The sequence below is a fragment of the Myotis brandtii genome, unplaced genomic scaffold, assembly GCF_000412655.1.
Source record: "Myotis brandtii unplaced genomic scaffold, ASM41265v1 scaffold657, whole genome shotgun sequence".
NCBI classification, from domain to species: Eukaryota; Metazoa; Chordata; class Mammalia; order Chiroptera; family Vespertilionidae; genus Myotis; species Myotis brandtii.
In genome coordinates this window covers 633,588-651,079 of record NW_005370552.1, presented here as the reverse complement: position 1 = coordinate 651,079, position 17,492 = coordinate 633,588, and the positions used below count along the sequence as shown (strand labels likewise).

Genomic DNA, 17,492 nt, shown 5'->3' with positions numbered 1-17,492 from the left:
ATGTATATTCTGTGGCTTTGGGGTGAATGTTCTGAAGATGTCAATTAATTCCATCTGATCTAGTGCATCATTTAGGATTGCTATTTCTTTGCTGATTTTTTGTTTAGAGGATTTGTCCAGTGGTGTTAGTGGGGTATTAAAGTCCCCTACTATGACTGTATTGTTATCAATCTCTCCATTGATATCGTCCAAAAGTTTTTTTTATGTATTTGGGTGCTCCTGTATTGGGTGCATATTATGTTTACCAGAGTTATATTTTCTTGTTGGATTGCTCCCTTTAGTATTATGAAGTAGCCTTCCTTATCTCTTGTTATATCCTTCACTTTGAGATCTAATTTGTCCAATATAAGTATTGCTACCCCATGTTTTTTTTTTTCATTTCCATTCGCCTGAAAAATATTTTTCCATCCCTTCACCGTCAGTCTTTGTGAGTCCTGTTTTCTGAGGTGGGTTTCCTGTAGACAGCATATATATGGGTCATGTTTTCTTATCCACTCATGTACCCTATGTATTTTGATTGGGGCATTTAATCCATTAACGTTTAAAGTTGTTATTGATAGGTACTTGTTTGTCACCATTTTTATTCTTTATGCCTGTGTTCCTTCTTTGTTTCCTGTTTCGTCTTTTCACAGAAGACCCTTTAGCATTTCTTGCATTGCTGGTTTGGTGGTAATAAACTCCCTTAGTCCTTTTTTGTCTGTGAAGCTCCTAATTTCACCCTCAACTTTGATTGATAGTCTTCCTGGGTACAGTATTCTTTTATGCACACCCTTGCTTTGCATGACTTTGTGTATTTCATTCCATTCCCTTCTGGGGTGATGTGTTTCTGTTGAGAAATTAGTCAATAGTCTGATGGGAGATCCCTTATAGGTAACTTTCTGTCTCTCTCTGGCAGCCTTTAAGATACTTACTCTTTCGTTGGTGTTCGCCTTGGCGTCGGTCTTTTGGGGTTCATTTTGTTTGGGACTCTGGGAGCTTCTTGGATTTGTGTGAGTTTTTTCTTCCCTATATCAGGGAAGTTTTCTGTCATTATTTCTTCAAACATGTTTTCTATTCCTTGCTCAATTTCCTCTCCTTCTGGTACGCCTATTGTGTGGATGTTGTTTCGTTTTGTGTTGTCCCAAAGTTTCCTTAGGCTCTCCTGTTTTTTAAGTTTTTTTTTTTTCCTAGATGCTGCTCTGCTTGGGTATTTTTTCCTACCTTGTCTTCTAGCTCACTGATGTGGTCCTCTGCTTCTTCTAGTCTACTGTTGATGCTTTCTATTGAGTTCTCTATAGCAGTGATGTCATTTTTCATTTCTTCTTGGTTCTTCTTCATTTCCTCTTGGTTCTTACACATATTGTTGAATTTGTCTTCCATTCTTTTCAGCCACCTTATGACCATTTGAATTCTTTCTCTGACATATTGCTTGCCTTCTTTTCGTTTCCTTCCTTTTCTGGTGATGCCTCCTTTTCTTTCATTTGCGGGCTGTTTCTTTGTCTCCCCATGATCTCTCTTCTCTGAGTGTCTGGTTATGTAGCACTCTCTCTCCTTCTAGCACTGTGTGCAAATTGTCTCTTCCGCATGTCCTTTTTCTCCTGGCACTAAACAGCTGGCACACTGGTAAAATCTGAGGCTGCCTTTTTGCGCCCAGTCTAGCTATTTGCTGATTTTTAGAGTTTCCTTCTGCCAGCAGCCCTGTGGATCCCCTTCCACACTCACGGATCACGCTGGCCCAAACGGCCGCAGACTTTGTGGGGTGCAGACTTCCCACATGCGCGTTCCTCTCTCCAACCTGGATTGCAGACCTCACCTTTCCCTAGGCAAAATCTGACCTTTCCGTCAGGAGGAGCAGGACTCATCTAAGTCTATGTATTTGCACTGCTTGAGATCCGGTGTTCCTGGGTTTGTAGCTGGTCCCTGGGTGCCGTGGTTGCAGGGTCCCTGGATGTATATGCTTCTGATAACAGCCACTCTCCCCTTAAACATGGCACGGTCTCCGTGGAAGAGCCGGCTGCTATGGGAGAGATTTCAGCAGCAGTGGAGGCTGCCCAGTTAGGGGAGCTCAATCCAGCAGTCTCCAACAGTCCCCTGGAGTATATCTATCATTCACCCACAAATTTATACTCTCCATATGTCCACACCCTCTCCTTTCATTCTCTCACTCACACACTATCTTGCAGTCTGCCTTACCGTTGGCAGCCATCTTTTCCTCTCTCTGAAGAGCCACATTGCAGGAGATGAGTTAGTTCTAGAAGGCAACACTACAGCAGACATTACAAAGAGGTAATATGTAGCTGAAGATATTATTAACTCTCTAGTAATCAGCACCACAACCATGGAACAGGTTGCTTTATGAGGCAGGGACACTCCTAGTCACCTTAAGGAGTCTAAAGGATCCTCAGAAATGATCTATAAGGGTTTGTTCATGACATGGCCTCCAAAGTTCTTTTGGTCTTGATGTGCTATGATTCCACCTTTGGATAATTGGGGGAAAGCTGTCTGAATTCAGGAAGCAGGTGAATTACAAAAGGAAGTTTTCATTTATATAGACAGTTGCTATATCTGAAGCCAAGTAAATACTAGTACTATGGCCTGACAAAAAGCTTTGTGGGGGGTCGGGGGAGGTCAGATAGAATGGAGATGAGTTAGAACTGAAATTAGTTAGGTGCCACTATGTTTGCAAGGCTGATTTAGAACCTAACATTCAAAGGACACTCATAATCAGTTTCAATAAGAACAAACAACATTCATCATGCACTAATAATAGGCAGATCCCAAAGGTTCCTGTCTCCTGGAATTAAAAGCCAAATAACTCAAGTCCTCTCAGGTCAGAAGCAGATGAACTAAAAGTTAAGAAGAAGGAGCTGTGAAACTAAATCAGAAGCCAAATGCTTCCAAATAGTGTTGTTCTGCCAAATTTGAAATACATATTTGGACTCTTTAGGTTCATACATGCACTTACCTCAGGGAGACTAGATACATGTTTGGCATTCCCTGGGTGCTTGTTAGAAATATAGAATCTCAGGATCTTACCCAGACTTACTGAACCAGAATCTGCATTTAACAAGAGTCTCAGGTGGTTCACAGGTGTATTAGAATTTCAGAATCACTGCTCTATACTGGAGTTGACAAAAATGTTTCTTTCTTGCTGTCTTCTGTTATCAATAGCCAGATATGGAAATCCAAATATAGAACACATGACCTGTAAAATATGAGCATATGTATAGAGACACTAGGACAGGACCATTGTCATTAAGACTGTCCCATCTGGAAAATTGGTTACTATGACTATGGAAAGAATACTAATTGCTACCCAAGTAATTCTACGCTAAAGTAGACAGCTGGGGTTAGCCTGAAGTAAAGAGAATTTTCACCTCAGTATTTGATAGTATCTGAGTTGACAAGGAAGCAAGTTTGATCCTTGGGCTCAACCATCACAGGGGTTAACCAATGCTGTGGAACCCACCAATCCAATGTTAGAGGAGAAGCAATGTGGGTGGTTAAGATTAGCACATAGACATTCCTAACTGTTAGGTGTCCCCTTTTTATTATTTTAAATACAAGTATATGCCCTGGTGGCACTTGATGCTATTTTAGAAGAGTGGGCATAAGAAGCCTGTTCCAGGTGTTCTGTAAAGGGTACCTGCTTTGAAACCCTTTTTGTACTGCCCAAATGTTACATTGTTCTTTTTGCTGTGAGAAACAACCCAAGAACCCAAGATAAATGCAAAAATGTGAAGGCTTAAAATGAAGGATAGTCTGGCTATCAATGAATCAGAAAATCCATGATTTTAATTCACATTTAACTAGAAAAACCAATGAAATGACCTTTTAATTTGTTCCACTTTTAAGACCAAATCTAAACACATTACCTAATAAGGATGCTCATGACCATTACTCACTCAGTAATATTCTCCTCTGCAAATCCCAACATTTAAACTGAGTTCAGTCTCCCAACTCTCCATGGTTCAGCCCTGTCACCAGGTGAAACTGATCCAACAGGCAAAACCCAAACACGAAGTACAAATCTTGAAATCTCTCCAACAGAAACCAAGAAGGAATAGCAGTTATCTATGTAGTTCTTACTTAATGCTTCATTTTTTTCCTGCTCCATAAATCAGATGGAAAGTCTTGTTTCATCTTTGCAACAGAACAATCACATGTGAGCAGATGGAGTCCTGGGTAGCCATGCTCTCTGTTTTTTAGGGCCACTTGTGTGACAGGCAGGTGTTGCCCGCACGAATGAATGACTGGAAACAAGGGCAGGATGAGGGAGAAGGGGATGGCTGTGGGCTTGCAGGAGACATGGGAGCCACAGAGGGTGCAGACTTATATTCCACATTCTTCTTCTCCAAATGCCCTCCTATGCCATCATGTCCCAGACAATCAGGAAACACTACCAGGCAGCTGTTAATTACCATCTACACACTTTTCCATAAGAAACTCACGTTTATTGGCAACTTTCTCTTGGCTCCTCCCAAAGAGGGAAGCTGCTCTCAAAATCCTAGTATTCCATGGGGCAGAAAAGAACCAGCCTGCCCTAAGGCAGAGCACACACATGCCTGCTTTATCCATCAGTTTAGCCAAATAAACTGGCAGTATTTATTTAGCAGCTACTGTAGAGTTGGTGCTGGGGAATGTCAAAACCAAATGTGTAAGATTCCATCCCTGCCCTTGAGAAGGTCACTGTTTTGTTTGGAGAAGCAGAGAAAGGATAAGATATACTAACAAGAAAAATTATCAATAACAAAGTAGTAGATAATAAATGTCCAGAGAGTGGTATAAACAAAGAAGGTTATTGTAATTGCATTGATTTCAGGTGAAGTACATTATAACAGCAATGTGGTTGTAGGATGGATGGTAGTCAAGCAATCTGTGAGTGTGACGTTATGGGGGATGTGGGATGCGAACTATGCATAGATAGCTTCACACCATTCAGATGGAGTGTGGTTCAAGTGGGCTATAAAAGAGGGAGGGAGGGAGTGCGATTGAGTCATAGTGGGAGGCAGTGACTGCGCTGAAGGCCACTAATCTGTGAGAAATCTTGTCCTGGCTGTGGCATGGTTCAGAATAAACCCTTTTCAAGGAAGGGCAGAACCATTTGAGGGATGCTAGGAGAGATCAGGTGCCTAACCTTGATTGCAGGAATTCAGAATATTCCTCTAACTCCACCTTCTGCCTTACTCACCAGCCACCTTATTATTCCAAGGTCATAGGAGTGCTCTCCTTCCACAGGGAGACACAGGACCAATGACTGTGAGGTCAAATATATCACCAAATAATGCAGAGCTATTTGTCATAGGAAGACCTTGATAAAGAGGGAAATACCACCTCCATACCACAATGGTCGAAACCTTCATGTGTGAAACAAGTGTGACCTCCATGTAGCTAGCTTGTCCTTGCTCAATACCTTATCCATTCCTCTCAGGGCCCCTTCTGGACTGTGTTGCTTTCTTCGGGCCTCCTACCAAGCCTCCACAGCCTGGGCACTCTGAAGATGCTGGTATTCCTACAAACTGAGAAAACAAGCCATCAAGGCTGCCCTCACTACCACCCTTCTCCACCTACTGACTTAACTCCATGGTTCCCACTGCTCCTAAGTCCCATGCCTAATCTCAGAGGATGGAGTCAGCCTTCTTGTATAAGACCAGCCTCTCCCTTACAGCTCAATAAGCCATCTCCCTTATTTTCTTCATCTGTCATTGTGTCCTTTCTATTCACTTTCTTTTTAGCCTATAGACATGATAAATATGCTGCCAATCAAAAATACACCCAAACTCAACAAAAACACAACCCACACACACACAAACATACACACACACCTTCCTTTAACCTCCTGAAACCACTGTTGCTCTCATTCCCTTATTAAACAGGAAGGCCCCAGAGGGAAGTGTCTGTGTTGATGTATCTTCATGTCCTTAGTACCAGTTACAGAGTATGGTGTCCACAGGTATGCAATAAAATTTGTTCAACTGGCTGCTAACAAATGCCAAAGACAGATTGGACTGAGTTTCAGCTTTATAGTTTATTCAGGATTACCTTTCTAAGCACACATATTGTTTCTCTTTTACACAAAGGCCCATATTCTAGAGGGGCAGCCAGATGTCAAAATTGGCCTGGGCTGAGAAGAGCTGAGGTTAGAGCTCCACATTCACTGTGGAACCTCCAAACCCTATTTCTCAATGTCTTTCTTACTTTTTAAAAAATCTTTTGGAAAACCATGCTGCTGAGGTCTTCTATTGACCTGGCCTTGTGTTCATTTGTGTTTGCTTGTTTTTTTATGAAAAGAGCATGGCACTCAATTATGCAACCATCTCGACTCCTAGGAAGTTCTGTAGGTACTGTGAAACTCCCTGACTGGGGACTCTGTTTATAATCGGCTATCATTTTATATATTGGTAGCAATAGTGGTCATGATGTAGACCAAGTTTATATACATTTCTTCAAGATTTTTACACAGTCACCTATAAAGCAACATTGGCATTCTGTAACCCTGTGAGCGCACACTATAATCATTATTCTAGGAGAGCTGGTATGCTATTGGAATGTGAAATCTTTAATCCAACATGCCTCACATTGTTGCCATGACCTCAGCCTATCTGCACCATCTCAGTATCAGAATGGAACTCTTTCCCTTCATTGAATTGTCCTTATTTCTACATACTGACTCTGACTTTGGATTCTGAGCTGATCGATTTCTTTTCCAAGAGTGTAAAACCTGACAATATTTTTGGGATGGGCTTCTTTCTTTTCATGTCTTGGCTACTTGTTCTGGTTCCTGCCCCATTGGTTCTGACTCAGGTTTACACTTCCAGTTTTTTATGAAAGAGCCATACATCAACCATCTCAGATACTTCCTTCCTTCCTCTTCCATATGTCCACAAAGGCTTTCTCACTGTCCTTCTCATCCCTTTAACCCCTGTAAGAAATTGAGATCATTCCCTCAAATAGCCATCTCTGCCTAGCAGGTCCAGATCACAAAGGACAGGCCATTCTATAAACACTTCATTAGCCCCCTGGGTATCTCAGACAATGTTCTGTGAAATGATGTTAGGTCTTAGCACATAGAATGATAGGAAACACCCTGAATGGAATTAGACTTTGTCGCTTAACTTGTGGTGAGCCCCTGGATAAGCCATCCCATTCTTTTGGTCTAGATGATTTCTGAGGTTCCCTAAACACTTATTAATTTGGGTTCCTGATTCAAGAGCCTTCTTCAGGGCTATGAGAACCTGATTAACTGTTGTCACTGCATTCTCTAGTATTCCTTGAAGACTGCCTTTCAAGTTACTTAACTGTCCAATAGAGGCCTCCAATGTCCCAGGGACAGCATCAAAATATCCTTCTAACAAGTGCTCACTCTAATCCAGCTTAATTCAAACATCATAGAGGTTTATAGAGAGGACAGTCAACAGAATGGTCAGCCAGGTCTCTGAGTCTCTTCATATCCTGACTAACATGGATATACTATACTACATACAAGTTGTTTAAGACTCCTTGATGCTTGAATCCACAGGACCATTGCCTCCTTTCAGCTGAAGCCAAGCTCCTTGGAGCATCACTTTGGGCTTGGCTAGCCAGACATTTTATTATCCCTCTCTTCCTGTGTTTCATCAGCTGGGAACATGGCCAGGACTTTTGGCTTCACTCACAAGTCTGAACTCACCTACACATTCATTTTCTAGAATAAAGTTTGACAAACCTTTTCTGTAAAGGACTAGATAGTAAGTATTTTAAGTTTTGTAAGCTATACAGTCTATCATTATAGCATGAATCAAATACATTAAATAAGCATGGCTGTATTCTAATAAAACTTTATTTACAAAAACAGGTCAGGAGCCAGATTTGGCTTGAAGGCTGTAATTTGTCTCTCCCTGGGCCAGCTTTACACACCAGCAGATAGAACTGGGCTATCTGGCTCTTCCATAGAAGCACTCAATTTATGGAACTAAGTTGGATCCCTTTCTGGGTGTCTCTTTTATTGTATAATCTTGCATGGCTGGATCATTAACAGTGGCATCCATGGTTAGGTTAGGACACAATCTTCCTGAAGACATTTAAGGTCAACTAGTACCTTGGCCTCATACATTTTATTTTATGTGTCAATAGATATACTGCTATTTTATATATATATTTTTTATTGATTTCAGAGAGGAAGGGAGAGAGAGAGAGACAGAAACAACAATGATGAGAGAGAATCATTGATTGGCTGCCTCCTGCATGCCCCACACTGGGGATCAAGCCTTCAGCCTGGGCATGTGCCCTTGACTAGAATCAAACACAGGACCTTTCAGTCTGCAGGCCAATGCTCTATCCACCGAGCTAAATCAGCTAGGGCAATATACTGCTATTTTTGATCACCATTTGCCAAGGCATTCTCCTGAAAGCAAAAGTTTAGGGGACTAGGGCATCACAATGCTATCTAACCCGAGTACATTGTTGTTAGGCTGGATTTCAGCAATGACCTAAGTGACTCCAGTTCCAGATGGTCACCATATGTCCTGGTACATGTGTGCTACAAGCCTAAGTTAGAAGAAGAAAAAGCTTCCTTTTCTCCTCCCTGTTTCCATCTCTAGTCTCCAGAGTAGCACAGGTCTCAGGTTTCTATTTTTCTGTGACATGTTGCTGACATCAGTTCAGAGCAGAGAGGAGAGGAGATAGGACAGTATTGTAGAAGGAGCACAAAGTTTGGAGCTAGAGAAACCTGGATCCAAATTCGAGCTTAGTTCAGTGACATCAGGTTCATCATCTGTAATATGGATAAGGATCATAATGCTAATAATACCTACTTCACAGAACTATTTGAAGGATGATGTGACATACAGTCTGTGAAAGCACTTTGGGAAGGACAATTTAGTTATTATTGTTGTTACTACATCAGGTGGTTACAGGCCTAGCCCCTCCCCATTCTCAACTGTCATTGTTCAGGGATGTTTCCTAACTGTCAGCCAGGGCAGTTAGAAAAAAGAAATCTCTAGCTGAGACATGACAAGTGTCTGCCAAATGGCCTCTCTGCACAATTTTAATTCCCCTTCAAATGATAGCAAAAATATAACCTTCTCTCTATCTGAAGTTCTTTGATAGATGTTTGTTTACATGTTTTCCCACTTTTCAGATAAGAAAACTGAGGGAAAGAGCTATTAAAAGAGTATCCTGAAAGTATTCAGCTAGAATCCAGGTCTCTTGAACCTAAACTAGGGAATCCACTTGCAAAAGGAAAGACCTGCTGTGATTTTCTTCCAGTTGTATTTTTCATTATAAAAATATTTGTTTAGAATACAACTCAGGATGCTATACATCTGGCTCTTCCTGTGGCATTTGTCACCCTGCTTCTTGTCACTGTCTTACCTAGAAATTACATTTAACCCAGAGAGGCTGATAAAGGTTTATGAAAGTGGGGAGAAAGGGAAGAAAAGCAATTGCTGTCATCACTAAAATAAACGCCAAAAAGGAAAACCTACCCAGTTCGGAGATTGCCTAGTCTTTTGAAGAGAGAAAAAAGTCCAAGCAAGATTCTGTTTCAGTTGTGTGTGTTCGCCCAATCATTGATTTTTGTCTCAAAGCTCTGAAAATGTCTACTAGATCATAATAGAAGCCTTACTAGTGTTCCTCAACATCTCACAAAGCTTTTTTTTTTAAAATTTTGATGAAGCAATGTATTTTTGGTTTCCAAACTAAAGGTGCATTAGTCGCATCTAGAAAAATAATGCCCTGCCCACTGGCAGTACCAGGTGTGATGTTGAGAAACCAATAGCTTCCAGGTGGAACAAGGTTAACACAGTACACAGCTGTTGTCTCATCAATTAGCATGTTTCTAGTGTAGGTCAGTTTGGATCTCACTTTAATATCTTAGAACTAGGGATCTTACTTAGACCTTCAATATAGAAGGATGTAGACCCCAGAAACTAATCTAAGAAAATCTAATCTGTAATATATATATATATATATATAATATTATGTATGATTTAGTTTTTATTAATATTATTAATTCAATTTTTGAATAGATAATAAATTAACATGACTCAAACAAAAATATTAACAAAACTATACATGAAAAGACTTCTCATCCCTTTCCCCAGTCTCCCCTCATCATATGTAACCACTATGATAACTGTGTTCCACCAAATGTAAGACATCCACTTAAAGATATATCATTAACTTATGTACTATTAAGACAAAAAATTATAGCTAATTATCATTCTAAAATGCCATATAATGAAAGATACATTCCTGTTTCACAGATATCAAAATGAGAAATAATGTATATCTAAGAATCAACAAAATAGGGTAGTCTCCTTGTATATGTTTCCTGATTTCTTTATGCATATACAAATATGAGTATAAATGTCACTTCTACATCCTAAAGATAGCAAAGAGTGCATAATCATTTCCTCATTGCTTTTTTTCCCTTTAAAGTATATATTGGAGAGCTCATTGTATCAGTATGTAGAGATTACCCTTATTCATTTTTATGACTGCATAGTATGGAGGTGATATACTTTATTTAACCAGTTCTCTATTGTTGGACATTGGGCTGTGTCCAATACTGTGCTATTCAAATAATGTTACATTTCCTCTCAGGTACATCATTTCACAAGGCCAAGCATTTCAATAAAATAAAGTACTAAAATTGAACGGGCATTTGTAATTTTGATGAATATTGCCAAATTTTCTGCCATATAGGGTCATGGCAAATTTACTCTACCTAATTAAGGTATGAGCATGTCTTTTATCACAGATTTGCCAATAGACAGCTGGTAGTTTGTTGTTATTTTTCTATAAATCTTACAGGTAAAAGTAGGGCCTTGGACAAGTGTCCTAAACTCACTAAGCCTTGGTTTCCCTACCTGTAGACTGAGGGTGAAAATAATTACCTTTACTACTCAGGAATGTTGAGAACTAAATGTGATCACATTGGTAAAATGCTTAGTGCCCTGGAAGGCACATAAACATAGCCAAGTAAATGTTGACCACTCTTTGCTCAGTGAAAAAGTATCAGTGAATATAATTTTCCATTTGCTGGTGTCTTGATGCCAAATAATTTAGATGATTCTAAAGCTTTTCTGCTTCATTTGCCAAAAAAAAAAAAAGGCGGACATACACGTGTGCAGGCGTGGGGGTGGTGCATGCATGCACACACACACACACACACACACACACACACACACACACACAACCCTTCCTTCTGGAAGAGGTTAACTATTGTGACCAGTACAATTAGCCCCTTTCCATCTGATAACAACCCCATCTAAGAAATTCACAACCGTTAATTAGAGGCACCCAGCAATCTTGTGAGGGAGGAAAATTATCACTCAGACTCTACCCCTGTCTGAACCATGTTGCTCTGGGGTAACCTCAGTCGCAGAGCCTGGGCCTGAGAAGGGACAGAACAGGATGGAGCCTGCCATCCCCCAGCCCCTCCACACTGCCTCTCCCCTCTTCCAGGGCTCCAGGGGGCTGACTGGAGGCCCTGCAGTTGTATGTTCATTATTAAATCATTTCTCACTGAAAAAAGAAAGGGACTCAAAGCTCCACACACCATGGTTTTTAAAATGCTAGTCTCTCTTCAATAGAAATTGAATTCACTGATGTAGCCCAGGGAAAAGCAAGCTTCTTCCTTCCCTCAAAATGATTCTTTCAGGGTAATATAGCAGTTAAACCTTCAGGTACATAATATCACACTGGTCTATTAGCTAAGGCGATTTTATTCTTCAGTTTGCAGCTTCTTGCCTGACAGTTGTCACCCAGACAACCATGTCTCCATGAACTCAAGAGGAGACCAGGGGGTGTCCTCTGAGGAGACAGCCAGCCTGATACATCAAATCTGCTGGTGCGAAGGAACCATTCTTGGCTTTGTGATGTGGAAATACTAAATAATGCATTCAACTGTTGTCTATTAATCTTTTCCATCATCACCACCGCAGGCCCCTCCTTGCCTGTGACCTTGAAATGCTCCCTTAGCTTCAGGCCTTCCCATTCTCCTCTTATCAGCAAATCTGGTTTTGTGTGTGTGTGTGTGTGTGTGTGTGTGTGTGTGTGTGTGTGTGTTTAACAACTTTCCAACCTTGCAGCTTCCTAGCTATGCTTTTTATTTTGAAACAAAAGAACTGCAAAGGCAGAAAGTTCTATGTACCAATGTGAAAGGAGACTCTAATCAGACAAGCCCCAGCAGGCTCCCTTGACTTAATGAGAAGGAGCCAACATGGTCTGCCCCTGCCTGGGAAGGCCTGAGCCCCAAGGCAGGAAAGGAGAGCCATTCCTCCTTGGACTACAACAACAAATACCACCAAATTAGAGAAATAGAGCAAGGACAACAAAGTGGCAATTACAGGACAAAGGGCCAAAGTCACACTTTCCTCCTACTGGAAAGCAGTGTGGCATGAGGATTAAGGGCATCAGTCACTAACTGTGGTCCCTCCCAGGATTAGGACAAGATAGTTTGGAGGTCCTGTGGTGGCAACTGTGAGATATAAAATGAGGTCTGCACACCTTGGGCATCACAAGCAAGGGGTTGGATACTCATGAGGTAGGTACATTTGTGTTAGGGAATGCATCTCAGTCCATGAACTGACCAGTCATTCATGTGTTCATGGAACAAATATTGAGTTCCTCTGTTTTTTTCTGAACTCTCTTCTAGACCTTGGGGATATAGCACTGAACGGACCAGGCAAAGATCCCTGCTCTCATGGAGCTTACATAGTGGTAGAATACATGTTGATAAAGATTATTTAAAAATTGTCAAGTTGTAGATTAAGTATTTCCTAGAGATGTTTACAAGATGAAGAATGTGGAGGAAGGAATACACTTGTTTTAATCAGTCCATCCCAAGCATCATACATTCCAAACAAAGTGAACTATCCTGTCAGTTCTTAATCTGGACTTTCATGGCTACCAAGGCTTCACAAGATAGACCTTGACCTTCTCTTTTACAGCAGTAGTGGACATTCTGTGTGCCCAGGGTCACTCTTTATGGGAATTACTCAGAGGTATCCTAGAACAAGCTCATACTGCCTTACAAGGCTGACTGTACACATTTCTTCCCAACTCCATATTCAGTAACATCATATTGGTAGCTTGAAATTAGCAATGGTGGAAGTATCTACACCCTGAAAATCAGCTACATATCAGAGCCTTCCCTGGTTTGTTTGTTTAAAAGCTGGTTTATCAGCACACTTCTAGGACAATCCCTTCCACAGGTCCCAGAAATCCTGCTTGGTTGATGATGTTTGGGTAGGATGAAACCATCCTCCCCAACCCACCACATAACCTAAGTCTGGTCCATTTTCTTAGCCACATCATCTGGTACAGGGATGGGTATGTGATCTACAATAGGCCAATCAAAGTCTTCCTCAATATTTTAACCAGAGCTTTTAGGGAAAATGTTCTCTGAGATCAGGATAAGGATCATGTAAACCTAGAGTTGCCATATTTTCCATTCCACTGTCTTCTCAGCCAGCCAGACAATAAGGCCAACACAAGAGAAAGCAGAAGTGAGAGATGAACAAAAGATCAAATGCTGGTAGTACTGTTTGTGCACCTGGAGCTATGTTACTTTTAATTTTGCTTAAGCTAAGTTGTGTTAGGATTTTGTCACTTGCAACCAAAAGAATCCTAATTTCAATACATTACCTTCCATCACATCCTCCTGTCCTCCTCCATAAACTGATTTTACTCTTAAGCAGAGAGCACCCAGAGGTTTTCTTTGGGGCACCAGTGAATGCAAAACAAACCAGGTGGAAGGGAGGGAATTGTTTTAATGTGACAGTATCTCCACCTGGTTTGTTCATACTTAACCACGGGCTGGTGGAGGCACCTTAGCTAAGAAACCTATAATTGTCAGGGAAGTCAGGGCTGCAATGACCTTTTCCCAAAGGGAGAGGCCCACTCTCTAGGTGTGTGAAAGTTTAAAGTGCCCTGGCTCACAAAACCAGCCAGTGCCGTGAGAACCACACCCATTCTTCCCAGGAAATGCGAAGAGTAAATACCTGTTCCAGGCATTAGGCTGCCAAGCTTTACAACTCTCCCAACACTTAGATACCTGTATTTTTCCAAGGCCTTGGTTTGGGAATAATTTCCTAACACATTACAGCTCCTTTGGATTGGTAAGGTCTCTGACTTCTTGGCAAGTAGGTAGGGAGGGACTAATCAAATAAATTTAAGTGAAAGACTTTGCAATACTAGATGAAAAGAGTCCAAATCTGAATTGCTGCAGCTTATGCTGCCAGGAATTAAGGATCTTTAAGGAGCAAGTTTCAGAAGAGTGGTACGGCCTAGGGAAGTGGTCGGCAAACTCATTAGACAACAGAGCCAAATATCAACAGTACAACGATTGAAATTTCTTTTGAGAGCCAAATTTTTTAAACTTAAACTATATAGGTAGGTACATTGTTATTAACTTAATTAGGGTACACCTAAGGCTTAGGAAGAGCCACACTCAAGGGGCCAAAGAGCCGCATGTGGCTCGCGAGCCTCAGTTTGCCAACCACTGGCCTAGGGGAAAACCAAAACTTGGAGTGTGAGTACTTGCTTGTGAATTCCAGCTCTGTCACTGCCAAGACAGCTGGCAGCAGGTATCCTATATAATAAAAGGGTAATATGCAAATCAACCAAATGGCAGAACGACTGGTCGCTATGATGCACACTGACCACCAGGGGGCAGACACTCAACGCTGGAGCTGCCCCCAGCCCACAGGCCCTGATCACCTAACCTCTTGGTTCCTTCCCCTGGCCAGCAGGCTCTAATTGCCTGATGGCAAACGGGAACTGGGGGAAGGTGGCTTCGGGGGGTGGGAAGATGGCCCTGATTGCAGGCAAGGCCTAGGAACCGTACAGTGTACAAATTTCATGCAGCAAGCCTCTAGTAGTGGTTATAAATACAGACTCTGGAGCCAGACGGCTTGGGTTTAAATCTCAGCTCCAATACTTACTAGCTGTGTGACAATGCGAAAGTTAATTAACCTCTCTGAGCTCAGTTTCCTCCACAGTAAAGCATAAATAATAATGGTACCTGCCTTGTAGGACCAATATAAGCATGAACTGAATTCATCTCTCTCAAAGGTTTATAAGAGTGCCTGACACCTAGGAGCTTCATGTTTGCTTTTATTATCTGGGCCTCAGTCTTCTGGTCTATAAATGAAGGATTCCTACCTGGCCTATATTATGAGGTTTCATGAGGACAAAATGACAGAAGGTTATTAAAAGAGAAAATCTGGTAAAGCATAATATATATTTAGGTTGTGATTAAATCAGCCCAAGCTTTTGTGGCTGGCTGTCCTGCCGAAGAGACCCAGGCTGAGCATTTAGTCTTGACTTCTGAGGAAGGAAACAAGAGCTCAGGGAAACACACCCTCTCCTCTACAAGAATTGTACATATGGCTAGCAGCTGGGATTTATGCAAAGCATTCTTCAAATTAGTCTAAAAGCCCCACTGTTTGGTTATTGTCCCCAGTGCAATCATAAAACCACAGTTCACAACTACCAGCAGGTTGTTACATCCCAGATTTTGCTCACCCCAGCCCCTTCTCAGCTGCCTACTCATGGCCACTTCAAGTTCCCTGGCCCCTGAGCCACCTGCGTGTCCTCTGGTTATCTCAATCTGCTGTCAAAAAGGAGGAAGTAATTAAATGGGGGACATGTCAATCCCACCACAGGCCCTGGAAAAGTCAATAAAATTTAGTCGCCAGAATGGGAGCTGATTTTTAAGCACTCTACCAGAAATTGTGATGTGCACAAAAGATGTCAGATTCAGGCCACAATAGCAACCAGCCCAGTCATTTGGGTGCTCATCACAGTTTTCCTTCTATGGGGCAGAAGGAAGGTAAATAAAGTACTATTTACTCCAGTGAAATGTGATGTGAGAAACAAAGAAAAACATCTTGTTTCACCCATAACTCTATACCCTGAAGAGATTAGAGAAAGGGACATTGGCAGTGAAGAGCAGACAAATGAAAAAGAGAATAGGATAAAATATTGTTCCTAGACGTTTAGACCAATAGAGCTCCAGGAGGCTGTGCATGAGAAAGTCAGCCATTAAACAGCACTTGAATTAACCAGTTTGATGCTTGCTTTCTATTTCAAAAACTTTTGCCATTCTATTTCACTGATCCAGTATCTGAATTAATTTTTTCAGCGGTCACAGGCCTCTATCCCAGAAGAAATGCAGGGAGGAGGGGTATTCAGGGTAGAACAAAAACATACAGGAACCAAGATTCTTCCTGGCTGACCTGACCCACCCTGCCTGCCTGGTTGACCTTTTCTTCCCTTCTGTTCCTTTTTGCTTTGTAAATAGTGACATTTCCAAGAACTCAATATTTATTACTAGCCACTTAGTAAGAGATTCTAGTTACAACCTGGTATGACCAGCCTCTAGATTTGGCCAAGAGTGTTGGGGGTGGTATGAGTGTGGAGGGGAGGGTATCTTTGAGAAGGTTTCCTTTTTAGCACATCAGAGACATCACACCAGAACCAGAGTCATAGAAATGTGCTGAATTGTTCTTTTCCCACAGTCTTGGCTCTTTATTTTTTTCTTTTTTTTTTTTTTTTTTTTTTTTTTTTTTTTTTTTGCATAAAGGCCCAGGAACCGTTTCATTTCATTTTCTTTTTTTTTTTTTTTCAAAAAAAGGTCAAAGGTGGCTTATTTAAGAATTTCAATAAAATGCTGAATACAAAATGTAGAGCATAATGCAAGGCACAACTGCTTCAAAGTTAGTCACTAACATTTATTAAACATTTATTACTATTTTTAACCCTTACAACTTTCCTGGGCAGCATGTTCTAATGTCATCAGACCTGTTTACAGATGAGAAGACATGCATGAGGTAGAGAGAAAGAGAGAAGATCTGAGTACCCATTCAATATCTATTTCCTGTCAGCTCTCCATGTTAACAATAGCTTACATTTTTCAAATGCTGAGCAGATTCCTAAAGCCTTATCTCGTTGGATACTCAAACACATCTCTTGAGGCAGAAGTTCTTGTCCCCAATTTAGAGATGAGAAAACTGAAATTTGGAAGGATTAAGTGATTCTCACAATATTGTAGAAGCAGAAAGTGAAGGGCAAAAATCAAACACACCTCCAGGTCTTCTCACCATACCTCTGCTCCCTCAGAATAACAAGTCTTTGCATATGGCAAGCTCTCATAAGCCCAGGTAAAGTCTTCAGGCTTGTGCCACAGGAAGTACTCCTTTCCTCTGCTTTGGAAGACAGGTGTGATGGCAGTTTTATTGGCCACATCCACTCTAGTGGTGATGCAAGGTGGCCACACATAGCTGGGTAGGTTGTTTAGTTGACCACTTCACCATGCTATGGGGCACTATTTACACTGAATATGTAGTAGATTAAGCATTTTATTAAGATAATTTTCCAGTGGATGGCAGAAACATGTCTTGAGGAAGGGATGGGTGCTTATTTTAAATTCTTCTTACTCATACTTGTAAGATGGTATCAATCCATCTATCCTCTTCTGATGTGTATTAAGACCTAAAGTGGGAGGTGCTCTTTGCAAGAATTCA

The 17,492-nt window shown here is 41.2% G+C and overlaps 1 long non-coding RNA gene across 2 annotated transcripts in view; it reads right to left on the bottom strand.

Annotated features, from left to right (window-relative positions):
* The window catches only part of LOC106723843, a 109,848-nt gene that overhangs the window by 11,296 nt on the left and 81,060 nt on the right, over positions 1-17,492 (bottom strand). Inside the window, exon 7 of one of the 2 annotated variants that reach the window (XR_001359568.1) lies at positions 3,050-3,184. The exons of the other annotated variant lie outside the window; for it this stretch is intronic. This is a non-coding gene — a long non-coding RNA (uncharacterized LOC106723843). Of the gene's footprint in view, positions 1-3,049; positions 3,185-17,492 lie in introns of those variants that run through there. 2 annotated transcript variants of the gene reach the window in all.